Below are 11,401 nucleotides of genomic sequence, written 5' to 3'. Positions count from 1 at the left end.
CGGATTTTATGTGTTTTGCTCACCACTGTTTTCCTAGCATAGTGCCTGGCAAATAATAGATGTTCAATGAATATTTGTTGAAAAAAATGAACAAATACTTTCAAAAGTTAGTGATAAGTGTTATAGGAGGTACATAGACAAAGACCACTAAAGTCTCAGGACAGGGTGATTAGTTTCAAATAAAAGCTGAAAGTTTTCAAAGAAGAGATGGTTTTGAAAGTCAGGAGATGGAATTAAACAATATAATCACATAGGAGAGAAGGAATAGGACATAAACAAGTAAAGTAGAAACAATTACAAGAGAGGGAAGTAGGTAAATAAAAGTATTGCAAGACTGATGGTAGATGGTGGCTGCCAGTGGGATACGAAGGGCCAGGAGAAGCAAAGAGTTTGAAGGTGAAACCAGGGGAGTCAGAGGATGGGATTCACAGAGAAATGCAAAGAGAAGCTGGATGAGGTCATGGAGGGCATAGGACCTCAGATTCAAAATGTACCGCGGTCACTCCGCAGGGGATGTCAAGCAAGCTGCTGGCAATATGGGTTGGGAGGTTTATGCAAAGACCAGCACTTGAGACGCCTTCACAGAGATTCTGTTTGCAGTCATCAAAGTGGATGAGGCTGTCCAGGGAACGATGACACAGAAAAGCAGAGAACCAGGACAGGCGCTTGAGAAATGTTGAGATTATTCGCAGAGTTATTTTTTACGTAGTTCAGGAAGACGGAGAGGCCCATAAAACCCACTTATACACGCAGCTTTGTCTCCTGCTGCCCTGTTAGAAAAGCCCAAGGAACACCCCAGTATCCAGTATGGCTGCCACATCCAAGGAAACAGTGCAGTTCTAACTCCACTGAATGGGAACAAAAATGAGCAGGGGCACTTCTGTGGGCTGGCATTCTGCTCAAGAAGAACATGTATCATCAGACTCACGATTCTTCCCCTTTTAAATACAAAACGGAGTTTACATAAAAAGGAAATGTCAATTTGATTACCCTTGGGCATTAAGACAGAGATGCCCAAGCCAAGTTTCCCAATATAGCAGGGCACTAGAAAACTATTCCAGAATCACAAGCTATATCTGCTGAGCTCCTCTTGGTAGTGCCTTAAATAACATCATCGAGGTGTTACATGAGAGGTGTAGTTGGGTCCCCACAGAAAACTGTGCCTGGAAATACAACTCAACTCATCTCCATCCCATAGGGTCAGGAGTGTCAAGCTCAAACACAAGAAGGGGCAGAACAGTTACTCAACATTTTACTTTTCCAATATTCAGTTCAGTTCAGCCGCTCAGTCCTGTCCGACTCTTTGCGACCCCATGAAGCGCAGCACGCCAGGCCTCCCTGTCCATCACCAACTCCTGGAGTCCACCCAAACCCATGTCCATCCAGTCAGTGATGCCATCCAACCATCTCATCTTCTGTAGTCCCGTTCTCCTCCTGCCCTCAATCTTTCCCAGCATCAGGATCTTTTCAAATTCAGTTCAGTTTCCAATATTGGGTATCCGCATTTTAAAGTCACAGGCCTCTGAAGATTATTAAGTTGTTGGACCAGGAGAAGGACCTGATAGAAAGTAGCAAGCGCTATTGTTACAGAAGTGTGGGGGCGGGGGGGGGGGGCGGCTGGGGAGGGAGGAATCTGTGTCCAACTTTCCGCAGAAACTTTCAACCTAAGTTCCATCCCTTCTTCTGACAGATGCGACTGTGATGGGTCTAGTTTTGCAGACTCGACGGGTCTTTTGGCTCACAGATTCCGAAGGCCATGTGAGTGAAAAGATCTGGAGAGTGCGAGCAGGGGCACCTGGGACTGAACCCCTCTGACCTCCGGTTTTGAAGATACCCAATGGGGACCTCTCGGTGGCAGAAGGTGGTTGCCAGGATCAAATGAGAAAAGACGCGCTGAAACGTCACGCTGCTGTCACCCAGGTACGGCGTTGCTGCGCTCCAGGTGTGCTCGCCTCGGCCTCCCCACGGAGGACGGGCCGCGCCGGGAGACACCGACTAGAGCGCCGGGAGGAGGCAAGAAGGTCACCCCCCTCCCCGGGCCAGGCGGCGCGGCAGAGCCTCACTTCCCCGGCGCGTTCGGGCGGGGCGTTCCCAGGGGACCGGGCCGAGAGGCGGCACTCCCCGGGATCCGCTCTGCGCCCGCCGCCGCCCTCCCGGCCCGGAGGCGCCGCCGACCCGGGTCCCCAGGCCGCCGGAGCTCGCGCACCGCCCCGAGAGGTGAGGGCGGGTCGGGGAGGCGGGGACAGAGGTGGGGGCGGGGAGCCGCGCCGATCGTCCGGAGGCCCGCGAGCCCAGGGAAGCTCGCACCCGGGCCGCGGCGAGGGGAAGCGCTGGCGGAGGGACGGCCCCGGGCTCTGCCCCAGGCCTCCGGGGGCCGCGCGGCAACTTCTCTTTGGAAGCCCCGGGGGCGCGCGGGCGCGCGCTCCCATGGGGGCACGCGCGTCCCCGGAGCCCGGCTCCCCCGCGCGCCCTCCGTCTGTTTTTTTTCTTCCCCCCATCGCCTTCATTCTCACACTCTAAAGTAGGTCACCGGTTGGAAGTTACACCCGATGCAGCCCCTGGCTTTGATGCAAAGGCAGCTTTTCCGCCTCGGCTTCGGGGCGTGGGGGGTGGGGCGCGAAATGCATTGCAACTATTCGGTTCCGTAGAGCTGCCCGCCCCCATACCTCGCGGCCAGCGCCGGCGACCGTGGCGTTGACCGTGGTCCGCAGAGTGGGGAGGCGGGGAGCCTCCCTTCCACCCTAGTTGGGCCGGCCCCGCGCCTGTCCTCCCCGCCTCGGGTCCGGAGGAGGGGGCGCGACAGGTCGCCTCCCGAGCTCTCCGGCGTCCGCGTCCCTGGTCTGACCGCCTGGGGTGAGTGCCTGTTCTTCCGCGGTCACTCCAGTCGCCGAGGGTGACCTGCTTACCTTGAAAACTTAGACGTGGTCCTAACAGCGGAGCCTGGCTTGCAGGAAGGGACTGCCGGGATGGGCTTCGGATGTGACACCAGATAAATCAGAACCCAGAGCTGCAGGCGACCTGTTTCGTGTCTAAAGGTGAAAATGAATTTGTGTTTTCCTGGAGTACACGTGTATCTTTCCCTTTGGAGGCTATCACTTGGGAATTGATTTTTAACTAGCTGGAGGCGATAAACGAACATAACTTGAAGCCAGAAAGTTTGTCAGGGAATATTTTTTAGTTGGTCTGGAAGAACTTATAGAAATAGTCCAAGCTGATGTCAAAAATACAGTTTAAGAACGAATATCAAAACGGCACGGGCAGAATTTGTGTAGTATTTGCTCGAAGTGTCCTTACATGTTATCTGAGTTCTTTGTGATAAATGTTCTAGGCGTGCGATGCATAGAAAGGGGGTTCGGTTGTGAAGAACTAATGCAAAGGTAAAGCTTTATATTGGCATGTCTGCATGCATTTAAATGTACACAGAATGTTTCCTGTGGGCGAAAAGCTGGAACGCAGCTATGTCATTTGAGTTTAAGGTTACTTGCAATAATACAGGTTAACAGTTGGCTTTTAACTCCTTGTTTCAGGAGCTGAAGTACTATTATTCATGTGACTCATTAGCACAGCGAATCCTTGACATTTCTGACTGATGAACGGTTAATCTGTCTTGAAGTTTAGGAAGGAACAATTGTAAGTTTTTCTGTCCTGATGCCCGGCTGGAAACGCAGTATGAAGGAGTCTCCAGGGATGGTGAGGGCTACTCTAGAGCAGCTCAGAGGGAAAGATCATTTGAAGAGAATGAAAGCGACTCCCTGGAGGCCCTTGATTGCCCATAACTTCTTTTAAAGTGGACCCTGACAGGTTGGAAAGGATCTATCTCCTCACCAAGGAAACTGCTTTCTTAATGCATTCGGTCAGATTTGAGAGGCGGGCTCTCTATAGACTCTTCTCTTAGTTCAAAAGAAATCCTTTTCTAGGAAGATTCAATTAATGAAATGATGTTCTTTGGAAATACTTTGTCCTTTTGTGTGTCTGTCTTAATATAGCAAAAACATCAAGGTTTTAATAAGATTTTATTTACTGGAGGGATGGGAAATGAAAAATGCCATGTCCTCATGGTTAACTCTGCCTTAAAGCAGAGGGGCAGTGGTGGTGGTTTGGGCTGCTTTCCCAATACATCTTAACCCTCTGTGTACGTATATCTTCTAAAGCCAAATCCTAATGGGGATTAAGAGGACTGTAAAGAAAGTATTAATACTTTCAGTATTTCTGATAGATGGAAACGGGGATATTTATATTCATTCCACTTATAAAGAATTCATATGCGCCTTTAGAAAACATGTGTCCAAAATTTGAGCCACATTATGATGAACACATTATTATCACTACCTTGAAGAAGACAGACAGGGCCAGACAAACTTGGCAATAAACAGGATCTCAGTGCTGAGGAAGAAATGCAACTAAATCCTGTGTTTACTGCATGTTGATGTTCCGATTCGTATTTTAAATGGGAACTGAATCAGCTCTCACTGTGATTTAGCCCTTCTATGAAGTATCGTTGCGATTAAGCTGTCAGCACTTGCCTGTGTAGTCTTCTGCTTTTAAGCGTAGATAAATTAGGACGCATTCTGAGGAGAGTGGCAGGAAAGGATGAAAACTGTGTGGTGATTTACTTAAGGACAGACAGAAGGAGCTAAATATGGAGGCTGATTCTGGTGCAGCTTGGTTGGTGGTCAGGCTGGAAGTTTGGGGGTGCTAACTGACCCACTGAACATCCCTTAGCCTGTGTGATTCTCTTCTCTTAATGTCATCGGACAGACTGAACCTCTAGCTAAGAGGTGTCCAAGAGGAGTTGCACCACTCACTTTGGGTACTCCCTTTCCAAACATAGAAACTTCTAACCGCTTGGAGTTTGAGCTCCATCACCTGGAATGAATTGCCGCTCTGAACCATTTCCTCATCTGTGAAATGGGAATAATATTTCCTAACTAAGGTGGTATGTGCCTGCATGCTAAGTCGCTTCAGTGGTGTCTGCCTCTTTGTGACCCTATGGACTGTAGCCCATCAGGCTCCTCTGTCCGTGGGATTCTCCAGGCAAGAATACTGGAGTGGCTTGCCATGCCCACCTCCTGGGGATCTTCCCGACCCAGGGGTCAAACCCACATCTCTTATGTCTCCTGCAACAGCAGACGGGTTCTTTATCACTAGCGCCACCTAGAAGCCCCACTAAGGTGGTAGTCGGAGCAAATGGAATAACTGGTGTAAAATGCACATTGTGAGCTGTCTTACAAGAAAGAGAAATATTATGGCTTAAATCTCATCTCCTAGGGCTGCAGAGGGGTTGCTGTGTAATTGATGGTAGAACTGAGTATTTGGGTAACTCATTCTCCTGTCCTGGTAAACTTACTATACTTTTGTACAATACACTACAGGGTACAATAGACTGTTAGTAATCAGTGTTTGGGGGAGGATTAGAGGCTTACACCATCAAGCCTGCATCTCCTCCCCCATGGACAGACCACTGGCTTACCTAGCTGAACGAAGTTATGTGTGGTGGCTCTGAGAGGTAATGATGAGGTAGCAGGGGGAGGAAGGAGATGAAATTCTAGAATCAAATTTAAATCTTTTATAAACTAGCTTCTGTTAATGTCATTAAAGTGTGGTTCTCATAAAATGATAAGAGTCCATAGTTTTCTCCTGGGCAGGTACATACTTAGAAATGGAGTAGCTGGGGCTGAAGCAGCAATATGACTGATGCAGGGTTTTATTCATTGAGCATCCCTAAGTCACCTGAGGCACCATGCTAAAGCCTTCAGGATGCAAGAAAAGCAGATGTAACCCCTCTGGAAGCATGGCTGCTGGTTACCACACAGGTAAACCTATCATTATACCTGTGCTGAGTGCTATGCAGGAAACACGTCAAGGGAGGAGACGGGAATTTGACCTGTGGCGGGAGGGAGGTCAGGAATGTGTGCTTTAGGAAGTGATACTGGGGTTGGGAAGGATTAAAGCCCAGTGAACAACACCTGCAGAGGTTCTGTGCGCTTGCTGTGTGCAGGTTTCCTGATGAGGAGAGAGCTAGCAGCAGACAGAACAGATATCTTTGCCGAGGGGGGCAGTGGTGTGTGAGTGGGGCTTGAACAGCAGGCTGGGCTGGGAGACACGCTTGCTTTTCTTTTACATTAAGAATTACATCTCCCACTGAAATGTTGTGAAGTAATTAGCCTCCAACTAATAAAAAAAAAAAAAAAAAGAATTACATCTCCATAGAGTCTTAATTGTTTTGTGTAAACAGCTCAGGATTTGTTTTTCTTACAGATTACTGAATTATAAAAAAACATACTGACAATCTTTTTTTTTTAAGCTGCTCAGAACCTAAACCAATATTTACCATAATTGACTAGTTTGTCAACTCTTTGCATTATTAATTGTCTGACTTTAAAGCCATCTGGATTCATTTCCTTCTTAAAAATCTAATAGATTTTTGTTTAGAATACATATTTTGTATATTTCCAGCTGCATGCATGCTCAGTCATGTCCAACTCTTTGCAATTCCATGGACTATAATTTCTAGCTACTAGATTTCTTTTTATCTACCTATCTATTAAGAGAAAAAACACTATGTATAGATGGACTTGCCAGGTGGCGCTAGTGGTAAAGAAGCTGCCTGCCAGTGCAGGAGATTTGAGACATGGGTTCTATCCCTGGGTCTGGAAGATCCCCTGGAAAGAGGGCACGGTAATCCACTCTAATATTCTTGCCTGGAGAATGTATGGACAGAGGAGCCCAGCGGGCTTCAGTCCATGGCGTCACAAAGAGTTGGACACGACTGAAGTGACTTAGCACGCACACGTGTATAGGATAGCTGGAAATAGACAAAACATATGTATTTATCCAGTTTGAATCTGTCTATTCAAGAGCTGATGGAGTCGCTTGATTTCCTCCTGTGGAAAGTGCCCCTGAGTCTGCATCTGAGACCCCCTGAGCCCAGCTCTGTGACACCGACAGGTCCGACAGGGCACCGCCCAAGCCAGGTCACGTGAGGAAGCTGGCAGAGGACAGTTGTCACCAGTGCCTGCTTTTATTTGGTTTGTTATTTCCTCTTCTCTTCTCTCTTCCCTTCTTTTTCCTTCCTCTCTCCCCTCCTTGTTATTTTTCCTTTCATGTTTTTCTTTTTCTTTTTTCTTTTTCTCCAAAGTCTCATGATTATTTCTAAGCCTTTATGCTGTGGCCTCATCCCCTGGCCCTAAGAGTGGTGCCAATTTGGGGAGTCCTTGGTGGCGAGGCCAGTGACTTCTCCCTGGTCCTCAAGGAGTCCCTGTGGAGGTCACAACCATTTTCCCTTCCGTGGTTCTCTCCAGGCTTAATGTACTGTCCTGGGCACTGAAGGCTGCCATCTTTCCTTTGTCTTGTTTTAATGTCATGGTGTAGATAAGAGAAACGATCCCAGCTATTTTAAGCAGAACGGGGTTTCATATGGGAAGTTGGTGCTCACAGGAAAGCTGGAAGGAAAAACTGCGGCTTAGAGAGGAGAGGCTGCAGGCTGGGCTGGAGGGGCGAGTCCCAGATAGCTCTGCGGAGCCGGCCTCCTAGAGTTGCTGCCGTCATCGCCCAAGTCTGGAGGCTGGGAATCGAAGCCACCACCTGAGCTGCTGACATCAAGCTCACTCTCTGAGCTGTGTTCCAGTGATCAGAGAAGCTGCTACAAAGCGCCACTTCATGCAGGAAGCTAGTAACGGAACGTGGTTACCAAGGACAGAAACAAGCCAGCGAACATCTTCCTTAGACACCCTCTACCTCGCTTATCATCCAGGTCCTCTCACTTGGCAGAACCTGAGCTGCGCCCAGAACCCTGGCTGCAAGGGACTCTGGGAAATATACTGATGGTTTTCCAGCCTAGAGACAGAGGAAGGCACACCTGGAGGAGACCAGAATGGATGCTGTGCGACACTCCCTTTCCAGCGCTTACTGGAAACAGATTTCATCAGAGACTCAGCTAGGATATTTCATTCAAAGCAGAGAGATGATATATTGTAAGAATCGAAAAAGGATCCAGTTGCTAACCAATTTGCATTTCAAGCAGATGGATGTTATAGTCATTACAGATGAAATTGCTAGAAAAAGCATCAAGCAAATAAGTCACTAAAATTCCTAAGCACCTACCCCTTCCTGTGGTGGTTCTATTTGAATATGAAATAATCTTCTTTTGTTTCAGTTTCGTAATCGAGGTAAAATACCAAGAAAATGATTTTTAAAAGCTCCTCCCCCTCCCCACCCAAGTTCCAGAAAGCCTATCTACTTAGTGAAGAGCAATACAAAGGAGGAACTAGGGTCTGCTCAGCAATATAATAGCTTCTGGAAGGCTGGTTCTTTCATTAAATGAATTATCTATGTGGCTGTGTTTCTACTGAATCTTTCTTTGCTCTGGAACTTTAATTTTTATTTTTTAGAGGATTAAATAGAGAAATGTCCTGTTAATTGGAGATTAAAATAAGAGTATGCTTGAATTCACTCTAATTACTTATTTCATACTCTGAGCCTTGTCAGATTTTTTTTTTTTTAGTTATTAAAGTAAATATGGCTGAAAGTGAAAGTGAGTCGCTCTGTCATGTCCAACTCTTTGCGACCCCATGAACTCTATACAGTCCATGAATTCTCCAGGCAAGAATACTGGAGTGGGTAGCCTTTCCCTTCTTCAGGGAATCTTTCCAACCCAGGGATCGAACCCAGGTCTCCCACATTGCAGGCAGATTCTTCACCAGCTGAGGCACAAGGGAAGCCCAAGAATACTGGAGTGGGTAGCCTATCCCTTCTCCAACAGATCTTCCCAACCCAGGAATTGAACCAGGGCCTCCTGCATTGCAGGCAGATTCTTTACCAACTGAGCTATCAGGGAAGCCCTGATTTGAAGATCAAATATGATTCAGTCTTTATAATTCCTAAGTAACACATTATCATTTATTTGTACTCAGAAATTATATTAGCACATCTAGGTCTTGATTATTCAATGAAATCATTTTATATTTGCTTCTGATATTTGAACCTAAAAATTAGAGAAGAGTAGCTGAGGGAGATGGAGTTACTTAGTGAATTTGTTAGTCTAATACATACATAATTTCTAATTGATTTTCATGTCTCAAAAGGTGAGAGTTCATTCAGAGATCTGCTCTGGTAGGTAATGAAAACATTTAAATGCAGAATTACAAATGTTGCCTGGGATAAACCACACTATCATATTATAGGTCCACTGATGACAGCAAGAGTTTAGCCACTCGGCCCCATGTCATCATAAATAAACACATCAAAATAAAAATAGTACTCTTTCTCTGTAAATGCAGCTTCAGGACAAATGCATTCTCTTTCACAGTGAGCCCCCAACTAAGCCCATTTACAGTATTTTCTCAGGAAGGAACTAGTTGAATCTAACCTTAATCAGATTCACTGTGAGGAATAATAAGTGGTATTCACCTTTGTATGTTACAGTAACACACAAATGACCTAATTGCAACTTGTCCCAACCCTCCTTTTTTTCTCTCTCTCATTCCTATTTGAGTAAATATTCAAGAGAAAAATCTGGCTTTTTCCTCCCTCTGGGCTATAAGCATGATGAGTTCTTGTCTTCAGCTATATGGAGCTTAAAGATTAAGTTATAGGCTACAACTCTGTTTTGTTTTGTTTTTTTAAGATTGAAAATCAAAATGGTCTTTTGATTTGCCAAGTGTATTATAGAGCAGAAGAACATCCAAATCTTAAATCACTGGTTAGATCACTGATGTGCCAAGTTGAATCAGGGATCTGGGAAGACAGAACATGGGGTTGTGATATATTTTTTAAGGCAAAATTTATATGACACACCCACAGCTAACATCATACTAAAACTGAAAATGGAAAGTTGTCCCTCTGAGATCAGGAACAAGGATGCCCACTCTCACCACACTTATTCAACATGGTATTGGAGAGAATTAGGCAAGAAAAATAAATGAAAAGCATCCAAATTGAAAAGGAAGAACTGTCACCATTTGCAGATGACATGATTTTATATATAGAAAACCCTAATGACCCCACCAAAAGCTATTAGAAATAATAAACTATTAGAAGTAAAGCCTCAGGGTGCAACATCAATATGTAAAATTGTATTTTGCATTTCTGTACACTAGCAACAAACTAATATTAGTATTATGTGCTGCCAAAGTGCACACTAACAACAAACTAGCAGAAAGAGAAACTGAGAAAACAATCCCATTTATAGTCACAACAAAAAGAATAATATATCTAGGAATAAATTTAATCAAGGGAGTGTAAGACTTGCACCCTGAAAACTATAAGACATTACTGAAAGAAATCAAAAGAAGACACAAAGAAACTGAAAGATATTACATGCTCATGGACTGGAAGAATTAACATTGTTAAAATTTATGTATTATCTAAAATAATCTACAGGTTAAGTGCTGCTGCTGCTGCTAAGTCATTTCAGTCGTACCCCAGAGACAGCAGCCCACCAGGCTCCCCCGTCCCTGGGATTCTCAAGACAAGAACACTGGAGTGGGCTGCCATTTCCTTCTCCAATGTATGAAAGTGAAAAGTGAAAGTGAAGTCGCTCAGTCGTGTCCGACTCATAGCGACCCGATGGACTGCAACCTACCAGGCTCCTCCGTCCATGGGATTTTCCAGGCAAGAGTACTGGAGTGGGGTGCCATTGCCTTCTCCTACAGGTTAAGTGCAATACCTATCAAAATTTCAATATTTTTCACAGAAATAGAACCAAAACCCCTAAAATTTATTTAGAGCCACAAAAGATCCCAAATAAGCAATCCTGAGAAAAAAAAAAAATAAAGCTGGATTTGGTTTTAAATTACACTATAAAATTATACTGCCTGATTTTAAATTATACTATAAAAACACAGTAGTAAAAACAGCATGGTGTTGGCAGAAAAACAGACACACAGATCAATGGAACAGAATTGAGAGCCCAGAAATAAACCTATACACATATGGACAATTAATTTATGGCAAAAGAGCAAAGTATATACAAGGAGAAAGGACAGTCTCTTCAATAAATGTTCTTGGAAAAACTGCACAGCCACATGCAAAAGAATAAAATTATATTAGTCTTAAACCATACACAAATATAAACTCAAATTGTATTAAAGACTTGATATAAGACCTGAAACCATATAACTACTAGAAGAAAACATAGGCACTATTCTCTTTGCAGTTGGTCTTAGTAATGTCTTTCTGGGCATGTCTCCTCAGGCAAGGAGAACAAAATCAACCATGAAACAAGTGGGCCTACATCAAACTAAGAAGCCTCTTCACAGCAGAAGGAAACCACTAACAAAATGAAAAGACAGCCTAACAAATGGGAGAAGATATTTGCAAATCATGTATCCAATAAGGGGTTAATATCTAAAAAAATACTAAGAACTTCTACAACTCAACAATAAAAAGCCAAACAAACCAA

At 44.9% G+C, this 11,401-nt stretch overlaps 1 protein-coding gene across 7 annotated transcripts in view; it reads left to right on the top strand.

Annotated features, from left to right (window-relative positions):
* The first annotated feature begins 1,200 nt into the window (after positions 1-1,200).
* Positions 1,201-11,401, top strand: part of TRMT9B (tRNA methyltransferase 9B (putative)) — a 67,329-nt gene continuing 57,128 nt past the window's right edge. For 4 of the 7 annotated variants that reach the window (XM_043454513.1, XM_043454506.1, XM_043454512.1 and 1 more), the window contains exon 1: positions 2,235-3,035. The gene's annotated coding sequence lies outside the window, so the exon portion shown is untranslated. The other 3 variants (XM_043454509.1, XM_043454508.1, XM_043454507.1) reach the window with 3 other exon arrangements.

This window comes from Cervus canadensis, chromosome 31 (assembly GCF_019320065.1).
Source record: "Cervus canadensis isolate Bull #8, Minnesota chromosome 31, ASM1932006v1, whole genome shotgun sequence".
NCBI lineage: Eukaryota > Metazoa > Chordata > Mammalia > Artiodactyla > Cervidae > Cervus > Cervus canadensis.
The sequence above is the reverse complement of the archived record's forward strand: the minus strand, read 5'-3'. Positions and strand labels throughout refer to the sequence as shown.